The 12,689-nt window shown below is 35.5% G+C and overlaps 1 protein-coding gene across 1 annotated transcript in view; it reads right to left on the bottom strand.

Moving 5' to 3' along the window:
* The window catches only part of LOC138697839 (atrial natriuretic peptide receptor 1-like), a 2,249,689-nt gene that overhangs the window by 2,061,560 nt on the left and 175,440 nt on the right, over positions 1-12,689 (bottom strand). The window lies entirely within an intron of this gene.

Below are 12,689 nucleotides of genomic sequence, written 5' to 3'. Positions count from 1 at the left end.
TTAATTTTGAAAAAAAAATTTTGATCAATTGTTGGTATTAGGAAGATGATTAGGGCTGCTTATTTCACGTAATAATGTAGTATATCATTTTTATATTAAAAATGGTAAATTTCCTTCGACTCTGTACGATAAATTCATTGCCTTCACTTCTTATGTTAAAAGCTGAAAACTAAACTGCTGAATCCTTGTTATCTGTATAAAACTATCATGTGACCTTTGCTAAGTTGTCACAACCGTGTGGCGCGATTTTCGTTACTAAATCCGTTCCTTTCTGTGCACTGCCAGCTTTAACTGATACCTAAAGTTCTTAATACCCCATATAGAAACTATCATCAGTTTATGTTTGCTTAGCTCTCGAGAATTCTTTATTCTACCCATCATGACATCTATGCTGAATGGAGTTCTTCGTAGTTTTCCCCGATCTGTGCACTTGTAAATATTAAATTTCTTTCTTCGGTACAGTCCCTTCCAATATTTACCGTATGGCCTTGCTTTCCGATGTGCATTGTCTTCGTATCCATTTCTTGAAGTGACCTTCATGTTGACAAGATTTGTCAAATTTTCCTTCATTCATCTGGAAAGTATTTTCATTCTACTATAATATATATATATATATATATTGGAACATCGGGCACATATTTTATTTTACAAATATCTCTGAGATGTGTTGTTTTTTAATTAAGAATATCAACGCCCGAAATTCCTCTTACAGGTTTCAATTCAACTAATCTATTATTTCTTCAAACTTTTCCTCTTCCTTTTTTGGTTAGGATGGGACTCAAAATGATTCTGTTACTCAACTATATATTTTTGTCCGCTTGTAGCTCCACGTGTAATAGTCGGAGGTGGCTGTTATGGGTGACCAAAGGGCATTCATAATGAAAAGTACAACACGAACACAAAAGTTTCCGGTCATGTTATTTAATGAATTCATTCACAATGACTTACATAAATATAAACATTAACAATAACGTTAGACTCTAACGCGAAAGTTTGCAAACTCCAATCTTTCATTTTCGAGTTGACATGATTCGAGAAGAAAACACCATCGCAATGCACAGAAACAAAAGAAGGACAGACTAAATTGGATTCATTTGATGTGAAATAATTGATCATTTTGTTTCAAAGTCGTCGATGTCTTTATGACAAAAACACAAATCATACGAAGATAATTTGTTAAAACAAAATAAAAATGAAAACAAATAGCTTTTTAATTCAAATCTGACAAAATATCTTCAAATTAAATTAATTTATTTAGGAGTTATTATTTTATTTTAGATAAAATTGTAATTTATATTGTAACTTTATTTCAATTAAAAATTGTAATCCACAACATAAGTTAGGACCTATAAAACAGTTATATTACTGATTGTTCTGTATGGTTGTGAAACTTAGACTCTCATTTTGAGAGAGGAACAGAGATTAATAGTATTGGGAAAATATTTGGGGCTAAGAGGGATGAAGTTACAGAAGAATGGAGAAAGTTACACAACGCTGAACTGCACGCATTGTATTCTTCACCTGACATAATTAGGAACATTAAATTCAGACATTTGAGATGGGCAGGTCATGTAGAACGTATGGGCGAATCCAAAAATGCATATAGAGTATTAGTTGGGAGGTCGGAGGGAAAAAGACCTTTGGGGAGGCCGAGACGTAGATGGGAGGATAATATTAAAATGTATTTGAGGGAGGTGGGATATGATGGTAGAGACTGGATTAATATTGCTCAGGATAGGGACCGATGGTGGGCTTATGTGAGGGCGGCAATGAACCTCCTGGTTCCTTAAAAACTATAAGTAAGCAAGTAAGTAAGTAATCTACTACATATGCAAAAACAATCAATTCATTTTCAGATAAATAGTCTGAAAGTATAAACAAAAAATATAATTATTCAGATTATACCGAACTGCACGAAAAACTTTTCAGTGTAAATGAAATTCTTAATTACAAAGATGTACTCTAGATTTTAACTATAACATTATTCATATTGATTCTTTATGGGAAATGTATACTACAGTATATATAGGTTATAATATTATTCGTATATTTTTTTATTTCATATGTGAAATAAATGAATATTTATAGCATCAGTGATATTAAAATTGAAAATGTACAGTTTTTTATGTTTTAAAGTATTAGAATATTATAATTACCATAGGTCACGTGAAAGAGAAGCTACAAGGATGTAAGAGAAAATACTTAACTATGACATCGTTTCTGATCGATTCGGAATCTCTGGAAACTCAGACAGTCGGGAAATGATGGATATTGATGGAAAACGTCACTATCGTTCACTTTCCAAAGAAAAATAAACCTTCATTCCTTGTCCAAACACATCGCTCAATGCTAGTACGTTCCGGCAATGACAGGCCATGCCGTTCAGTGCTGTGAGCGGAACAGTGGGGAGGGGGGGAGACAGTAATGCAATTAGCTTAATTGAACCTCATTCTCTCAACCTTTCCAACAAAAAGTCGACGGAAGGCATTTTTTACCTCTGTTCGCGGCCAGTCTTCGCCCTAATGATAGGGATTCAAGGGAATAAATGGAGGGGCTTCTGGTAGTTGTTGCTGTAATAGTACAAGCCCTGTGGAGAAAGATCACGGCTTCAGATCGAGAGGAGTCACTGCTTAGCATTAATGACTCTGAAGAACACCATGGTGTCGGTTAGTGGTGTTAGTTGATCGCGTATTTTATGAAAAAGAGAAGCTCAAGAGGGATACTGGTTCTAACTTCCTGAATTCCAAACAAAAAAGATAAAGATAAACTTACACCACGATCTTATGGGATATCGAACGTAGTGAAGTAGGAGTATTCAAATTCCATTGCTCTTATAGTACGGAGTTTACCAATAGTGCTCCTTATACTCTACCTTGCCTTCGAACGAGCCAACGCTATGTCCTAGTACTGTCATTGTTTGACAAACCATACAGCACTATTCAGGCCTACATTCTCTTTATCTCCAACTCCTTTAAGTCGTAGTCGTAGTAATAATAGATATAGTCGTAGTAGTAATAGTCGTTGTAGTCGTAATAGTCGTAGTAGTCGTAATAGTCGAGAAGTAGTCGTAATAGTCGAGTAGTAGTCGTAATAGTCGTAGTAGTAGTCGTAATAGTCGAGTAGTAGTCATAATATTCGTAGTAGTAGTCGTAATAGTCGAGTAGCAGTCATAATAGTCGTAGTAGTAGTCGTAATAGTCGAGTAATAGTCGTAATAGTCGAGTACTAGTCATAATAGTCGTAGGCCGAGTAGTAGTCATAATAGTCGTAGTAGTAGTTGTAATAGTCGTAGTAGTAATAGTCGTAGTAGTAGTCATAATAGTCGTAGTAGTAGTCGTAATAGTCGAGTAATAGTCGTAATAGTCGAGTACTAGTCATAATAGTCGTAGTAGTCGTCGTCGCAATAGTCGAGTAGTAGTCATAATAGTCGTAGTAGTAGTCGTAATAGTCGTAGTAGTAGTCATAATAGTCGTAGTAGTAGTCATAATAGTCCTAGTAGTAGTCGTAATAGTCGTAGTAGTAATAGTCGTAGTAGTAATAGTCGTAGTAGTAATAGTCGTAGTAGTAGTCACAATAGTCGTAGTAGTAGTCATAATAGTCATAGTAGTAATAGTCGTAGCAGTAATAGTCGTAGTAGTAGTCATAATAGCCGTAGTGGTAGTCGTAATCGTCGTAGTAGTAGGCGTAATAGTCGTAGTAGTAGTCATAATAGTCGTAGTAGTCGTAATAGTCGTAGTAGTAGTCATAATAGTCGTAGTAGTAGTCATAATAGTCCTAGTAGTAGTCGTAATAGTCGTAGTAGTAATAGTAGTAGTAGTAGTCACAATAGTCGTAGTAGTAGTCATAATAGTCATAGTAGTAATAGTCGTAGTAGTAATAGTCGTAGTAGTAGTCACAATAGTCGTAGTAGTAGTCATAATAGTCATAGTAGTAATAGTCGTAGTAGTAGTCATAATAGTCCTAGTAGTAGTCGTAATAGTCGTAGTAGTAATAGTCGTAGTAGTCACAATAGTCGTAGTCCTAGTAGTAATAGTCGTAGTAGTAATAGTCGTAGTAGTAGTCATAATAGCCGTAGTGGTAGTCGTAATCGTCGTAGTAATAGTCGTAGTAGTAGTCATAATAGTCGTAGTAGTAGTCGTAATAGTCGTAGTAGTAGTCGTAATAGTCGTAGTAGTAATAGTCGTAGTAGTAATAGTCGTAGTAGTAGTCACAATAGTCGTGGTAGAAGTCATAATAGTCATGGTAGTAATAGTCGTAGTAGTAGTCATAATAGTCGTAGTGGTAGTCATAATAGTCGTAGTAGTAATAGTCGTAGTAGTAGTCGTAGTAGTAGTCATATTAGTCGTAGTAGTAATTTTCGTAGTTGTAGTCATAATAGTCGTAGTAGTAGTCATAATAGTCGTAGTAGTAATAGTCATAGTAGTAGTCATAATAGTCGTATTAGTAATAGTCGTAGTAGTAGTCATAATAGTCGTAGTAGTAGTAATAGTCGTATTAGTAATAGTCGTAGTAGTAATAGTCGTATTAGTAATAGTCGTATTAGTAATAGTCGTAGTAGTAGTCATAATAGTAGTAGTAGTAATAGTCGTAGTAGTAGTCATAGTCGTAGTAGTAGTCATAGTCGTAGTAATAGTCATAATAGTCGTAGTAGCAGTCATAATAGTCGTAGTAGTAGTCATAGTCGTAGTAGTAGTCGTAACAGTCGTAGTAGTAGTCATAATAGTCGTAGTAGTAATTTTCGTAGTTGTAGTCATAATAGTCGTAGTAGTAGTCATAGTCGTAGTAGTAGTCGTAACAGTCGCAGTAGTAGTCATAATAGTCGTAGTAGTAATTTTCGTAGTTGTAGTCATAATAGTCGTAGTAGTAGTCATAATATTCGTAGTAGTAGTCATAATAGTCGTAGTAGTAATAGTCATAGTAGTAGTCATAATAGTCGTATTAGTAATAGTCGTAGTAGTAGTCATAATAGTCGTAGTAGTAATAGTCGTATTAGTAATAGTCGTAGTAGTAATAGTCGTATTAGTAATAGTCGTATTAGTAATAGTCGTAGTAGTAGTCATAGTAGTAGTAGTAGTAATAGTCGTAGTAGTAGTCATAGTCGTAGTAGCAGTCATAATAGTCGTAGTAGCAGTCATAATAGTCGTAGTAGTAATAGTCGTAGTAGTAGTCGTAATAGTCGAGTAGTAGTCATAATAGTCGAGTAGTAGTCGTAATAGTAGTTATAATAGTTGTAATAGTCGTGGTTAGAACCCATGTTTATTAGACTTTTGTATCTTGTTTTGATGAATACTACCACCTCTCAAAATATTTAATTATATTTTATTACCCAGCATACGTACCAGTTTTCTTAAGTACTTTATCTCAAACCATTTAATTATTCCATTATCGCACCTATTTAATATCAGTTCTCAACCGAACCATACTCCAACACTTGACACCTAATATTCGCTGTAATCTGTAAACACGGCATGTAACATACCAAGTTAAGGCAACGCAACTTCGCAGGATCACAATAACAGCATTTGTTAGCTGTCAATAAGCTGCACGAGGGTAACCAGGTTTACAGCTTACTCAGCCCCTTGCAGCGAAGAGTGCATTACCACATTTCATGTGAGAGCATCTAACAAGAAGATTTTTTTGCTCTGCAGTGCATTGTTTATCTAGTTCCTCCAACCAGCTCGTTTAAAAGTACGTATTCCTTAGAGAATTCTCAAAACACACAGCAAAGCGGGATAAGGTCTTATCTCTTAAAGATATCTGGGTCAACCGGTCATCTTTCTTTGTTCAACATGAATTTGTTGCGAATTTCCGGATATGTGAATCGTGTCAAAATTCCAACAACGTTGTTCTCAAATACGATTAAAACTGTTTTAAATAAATAATTGAGGGATTATTTTCGAAGTCCTTCAATTTTACGCATTTTGTGCATTACAATGTGTTATTAAAAGCTTCCTTAGCCATTGTTATCCTTCCAATGACTTCCTGGCAGCAGTTCATGTTACTACTTATACCACACCTCAAGTTTTATAAATATCCATACAAAAATGGTCTTGCAGGTGATATTAAAATCTATAGAAGTCCCTTAAAAATGTTCTCGATGACGATGTAACTCGCACAACAAGTCACAAAAATATTTTCTTAGCATAGAAATATTACTTTTTAAATACAGGTTTTTGTCCAAACTCCTCCCCCTCCTCCCATTCAATTTTAATAATACTGCATTCATGAGTTACTTTTTGAAAAATCCTGAATACTTCTACTTAAAACATAAAATTTATAGATAAAGTGAAATGTTTATTTAGGGGATTATAGAGGCTATTTCGTTTATATGACGTCATTCCATTTTCGACGAATGAAGTGTAATGAAATTTTGAAATCCAACAGATCTCAGTCAGACTTTGCGATAATTTTTGCAGCTAGATTTATCGCTATCAATTTATCGCATGGTCGTTCTTTTGTTTAGTCGTTGTCGCCAACTGTTTCGCCGTAAATTGATGATCATGAATACATTAAGATCCAACTACACGGTTAAACTTTTCTTTCAACTTTAAAGCAATGAATGCAAGATTGATATTTAATATTAATTAATATATTTACGCAGTGAAGACGACGTTCAAAACGGCGCACCATGTAGACACGAAATCTTCATGCATCTTAATTGAACGTACCTTTTAAACTTGATTCTTTCAATATTCTTCCCAGATTGCACGCATACGCGATTGGAATATTGAACTGTGTAGATCACTGCCTGCGGTGTAGATGCAGCTTTAGTTCCGTTACACACTACAGCGAGAATGCGTTTGCCGAGCTATAAAAAATGCTTTCTTGTAGCACTGATTGTAACGGTCGAAATAAGACACAGCTGACATTGGTCCTGGTCCCATAGGTAGCATAACCTATAAGTAGCTTGTAAAATGTTATCTTGTGAATGAAATGAAACATTTAATAGAAAGTCAGATGTTCATATTTATGTAACATCATCGCATATCAAACCCAATGACCTTGCATAGTAATAATAAGGTCTTTTCATCAAACTGCCTTCCGTATGCTGCAATAAAATTCGTGTTTTAATTAGGCCCATCTATACAGAGATGGCTTCACTGTGTAGCAACTTGTCTCGCTGTGAATACATAAGCATTGGTAATAGCTGTCCCCACTGTTACTGTTAAATTAAATTATGATTTCAGCAGATAATGAAAATGTATTTATGTTATAATAATAAGAGAAAAGTGCAGTACATGTAATTAACATTGTTAAACCTGTATTTCGCTTTTCGCAATTGGCATTACTGAATAATAACGTCGAATTTCTTTATTGCAGTAATCGATATTCATCTACGAGTATTTCAACTTCACAATGTCTGAATAGGTTAAGTATTCGTTAATAAACAATTATTAACATTTTGTGATCAAATTTTATGGATATATTATTTACATTTTTATTTTATTCACGAAATAGTCCTAATAAATGCCACTCGAGGTCTGAGGTTTCCCAGATAAATCTCAGACCTCTCGTGACATTACTACAGAATATTTTTATGTGCAATACTGGAACTGAAAGTTCATCTTATTATAGTAAATGAATTTATTATCCACCGCTGTGGAATAACGGTTAGCTTCTTTGCCTGAAACGAGCGGGCCCGGGTTCAAATCCTGGTTAGGACAAGTTACCTGGTTGGGATTTTTTCTGAGATGAAAGAGTGATGGAACGGAGAAAAAAAATATTTTTTCTGAGGTTTTTCCTCAAAAACTCGAAGCAGAATTGCTGGGTAACTTTCGGCGTTGGACCTTGGACTCATTTCACCTTCATTAGTATCATTTCACTAATCATCTTAATAGTTTACAAGTCGACCGGGAGGACATGGCGGGCGTGGTTCCAGGATCTACCTTTAGACGGCATCTGTCTGCGGGAGCTGCACATATCCAGCGGAGCCGCAGGGGTTTTTAAGCTAACTGTTGGCGACCGGGGTAGTGTAGCTCCATCGTACAGATGAAGCCTTGGTGAGTCGTGGAACCGACTGCGACATGATCTTCTGCTTAAAGATGCAGCAAATTCAAGCACACGAATTGCGAACAGATGCAATCGATATGAGGAGGCTGCAAAATAACATCACATGAAAGGCGGAGGATCAGGTCTCCAATCAGGACTGGATGCTGTGGCTGAATCGATGCAATGACACCATGCAGTGAATCATGCGCTTGAAGAGTGATCCTTAATGAACTTCAACAATCATTCCCGTAAAGAGGTTGCACAATAAGAGTAAGGATACGGTGCTTGACTGTGAGCCTTCCTCCGAGAAAATAAGAATGAATTTATTAGTGATTCTATTTCGTAATTATTTTACAAATAAACTTGTTTTTGTTAATATCGTTTGCAGCATGATAGAAGAACTAAATTACTTTGAAACGCATGAAACATGAAATTAAAATATTTATTGCCTTAGAGGCGCTGATTTTTACACTGATATTACATTAGAAACTGTAATAACATATAAATTTGAGACGATTCACATTAAGTAATGTTTCGCACGTAGAAGTATTACAGTGAATAGAGAAGAAAACAACGCCTTTCACACAGTTAAACACACAGTTTTCTTTCAAGTTCGGCGGATGTAATTAAAAGCTAAAGAGATGTTTAGTGCTTAACATTCTTCTCAAGATAACGAGGGCATTTACACAAAGCCTGATCAGTATGCACAACGCTATACGAGCTCAATCCTGCTGAGCTCATACAATTTCAAATTCAGGACGAAGAAAATTACACTTTCAATTAACTTGATTAAGACACCCGGCACTGTGAAACCGTGCCTTAAGGTATATGGGTCCTTTTAGGTTCACGAATAAGGTTATCAGGAAATTTTCTAAATAATCATTAAGCCCACTTCATCAGTAAAGACCTTCATTAGTGGAATTTCCTTGTACTATATTAACAAAAAAGAAATAAACGAAATTGAAATTAATTTAATGTATCATCCACTTAATCATTTTAACAACACTCTGACATAAGAAAAAATTAAGAGTTACCGGTATACAAAAGTCACATTTTAAAGTCCCGTAACTTTTTTTTTAATTGGCTTACTTTACGATGCTTTTATTAACATCGGATCAGGAGCTATGATCATTGTCGCCATACAGTACATTTCCTGAGTGTAGGATACTTTGTTCGTAAACAAAAATGAACGAAAACAACAACAATACTTCGTTCTAAATTCTTGAATATATGTCATCCGGATAATCATTGAAAAGACGTACGACAAAACAAGACGAATCAAAAAGTCGATGTATTTTAGAACGAAGTACGCAGATTGAAAATGTGAATCAAGTCGAGATCTGTTGAGAACAGGCAGTGGGATAAATGTGATGAACTCAGCATTAAAACCAACAAACAAATGAAAAAACAAGTAATATATCAACACACTTTCAATTCCCGGTAACTACATTGCTAGAGGCATCAGAGAGTGAGTTCAGATATTTGTTCTGAAATTGTTCAATTGACGGTGTGTTACAATTGAGAAATTAAATGGAAAAGGGACACAAGATACATTTATATGGATATCAGTTTCTGCTACAGTAAGGTAGTAGGCTTACTTGCCATCTACAATTTATTCGAACAACTCTTAGCATTGCCATAGGCCCATTTCGCTAATATTAATAAATGAAAATTACAGAAAACATGTGATAACAAAACTACAAATTCATGTATAGAGGGTGTAAAAAAATATAAGTTACAAGGCTCGGTGCAAGGTAGATGGGTACCATGTGATCATATTTTGTTAATAAACCATGTCTAGAAACGCTTTGTTTACGTGCTAGAGTCTCTGAAATGTGGAGGAGAACGTAGGTAGAATGGATCACAAAAGCTAGGAAAGAAGTAAAAAAACACAATTGAAATACTCTAAGTAAACAACATTTTAATCAACTACAGAAGGTGCTCCAAATGGCTACCACCAACTTCGATACATTTAGTGCATTGCCTCGTTATGTCATGTCGAACTCACCTCACCAGCCACCATTGGATTTCTTTTTCTGGGAGTAAACTAAGTTTTAAGACTCAAGAGACCTGCATTCTATCAGTAATCCTATACGGGTGTCAGACATGGGCTTTGTCTACGAAGTAATATGCAGCGATTCAAACTTGCCAGAAAAAGATGCAGAGGAAAATACTAGGAGTCACGCTAAAAGACAAGCTCCCTAACGACAGTCTACAAAAACTGGCCAACACATCCGATGCAGCAGAACGTGCCATGATGATGAAGTGGAAATGGGGGGGGGGCACGTGACGAGAATGGAGCACTCAAGATGGACGCACGCGACCACCATGTGGGACCCATACATTGGAAAAAGGAACCAGGAAAGACCGCGGCTCAGATGGGCGGATATGTTTGTGAAGACGACGGGCAAACAGTGGTCAAGAAAAGCAAGGGACAGACCTCAGTGGAAAGAACTAGGACTAATACGAACTAGAAATAGTTAAGAGTGTTACAGTATATAGTGTTAATAGGTTACAGTACAATTACGACTATTGCTAGATAGTACACATTAATTTTAAAAGTGTGCAGACCGACAAAGTGAAACTTCGCCTGGAATGGCTCACGAGTAATAACGAGTCACCCCTTTTATAGGAGGCCTTTGCCCCTCACGGGACATAATGGCTTCATTCATTCATTCATTTGAAAACCCTGGTGTACGAGACTCCCGTGGAGACACAATAAGATCTTGTGGCACGAATTCAAGTAGCAGCTGGAGTCATTCGAGATATGCCGGGAATCTTTCCAAGAGTTCGACATGACATAACCAGGCGATGCACAAAATGTATTGAAGTTGGTGGCAGCCATTTGGAGCACCTTCTGTAGTTGATTAAAATGCTGTTTACTTACTGTACAGTATTGCAATTGTATTTTTTACTTCTTTCCTAGCTTTTGTAATCCGTACTGCCTACGTCCTCCTTCACATTTCAGAGACGCTAGCACGTAAACAAAGCTTTTCTGGACATGGGTTTAGTAAGAAAATATGATCTTATGTAGCCTACCCATCTACTTACCACCGAACCCTGTAACATGTATTTTTTACATCCTGTATGTGGTCTGTATCGTTTTTCACTCTTTCTCCCGAAAGTCTACTCTATTTCAAGAACTTTGTCTCGTCTATTTTCGTCCTCGTAATGAAAACCAAAGGTTCACAATTCTACATAGAACGCATTTCATGCGAAAAAAAAAATATATAGCCTATATTCACCAAATGTTTCGCCTTCACCAATGCAAATCTTGTACTTCATCAATCTCATTTGTTACAGAATTCGAATACACACAAAAAATAAGTCATGAAATATGTATGTGTAACTAAAATTGTCTTCAATAAGTGCCATGAATATACATATTTAAAAGGTCCAACGCAAGGCAGCAAAATATGTCAAAATGGAGAAGGGACATGGTGAGGAGATAGTAAAGACTTAGGATGGGAACTTCTCAAATCAAGGCGACGAAAAACCAGACTCACCGCATTGTTCAAGGCACAAATGGGACACAAAGCATGGACTGATATGAATGCTAGATTAGCAACACCATCATACTTAGGAAGGGCTAATCATATTAGGAAGTTTAAATGTAGAAAACAAAGAACGGACGTGGCAAAATTTCCCTTTGTTAACCGCACAATAGTAGACTGGAACAGCTCACCTGCGGCATTCTTTCAGGGTGGTCCTCTTAAAATCAATACATTTAAGGAAAGGTTGAGAAGATTAGACTGGAAATGTAATTGGAGGTGCAGTGTAATTATTTAAGTTGTGTCATGTAATTAATTGAGTTGATATATAATTAATTAATTTGATATGTAATTAATTAAGATGATATGTAATTTAGTTGATATGTAAATAAATTAAGGTGAAATGCAATTAATTAAGATAATATGTAATTAAGTTCGTATGTAATTAATTAAGGTGATATGTAATTACTTAAATTGGTAATAGATAGGTGAAATAGAAGTACTTATATGTTAGATTTACTTTTGCTTATCGTAAGCATTATTATAGAATAATTTTTATTTATAGTCCTAGGTTTATTGCATCTACTATTTATAGGTTTACGTTTATTTTATTTTATTTCATTTACGTTTATTTCATTTAATTTCATGTAATTGTAATTATTGTATGTTATATATCACTACCACCGGGTGTATACCCAATTGTAGCGTTAATAAATACATATACATATTTAATTCAGATAAATATAGGCCTAATAGTACAATTTTATTTTCATGGCTAATAACAACAAATTTATCCGCAGAAATATTATTCTACTAAATTTGCGAATATATTACTAAGACATTCAGTGTAGTTTGCGATTTGTAAAGAGTGAGACCAGTCCATGAATATTTAGTGATATGAACTCAATGTGTGATAAATGGCCGGCATATCGTATGTCGACCTTTATCATTAGCAAGGTTCGTTATATGCGGTGAATCAACTGAACTTAAGTCCAGGTTTACTGTTCTTCAGAAAGAAATAGTAATAGGGAATTTTATCGCCCTTGAAAAGCCATCATCCTCAGTGGGATTTAAGCCCACGAGCTTCGGAGCCAATGACATGCAAGCATGATAATTATTATGCCACAATATTCAACAACAACCAACAATTATGCTGGACACAGATAGCGGTAACCATCTCCCTAATGAAAATGTCAATGAATGAATGAGA

This window comes from Periplaneta americana, chromosome 4 (genome assembly GCF_040183065.1).
Source record: "Periplaneta americana isolate PAMFEO1 chromosome 4, P.americana_PAMFEO1_priV1, whole genome shotgun sequence".
Taxonomy (NCBI): domain Eukaryota; kingdom Metazoa; phylum Arthropoda; class Insecta; order Blattodea; family Blattidae; genus Periplaneta; species Periplaneta americana.
This window is presented reverse-complemented; position numbering and strand designations above follow the sequence as displayed.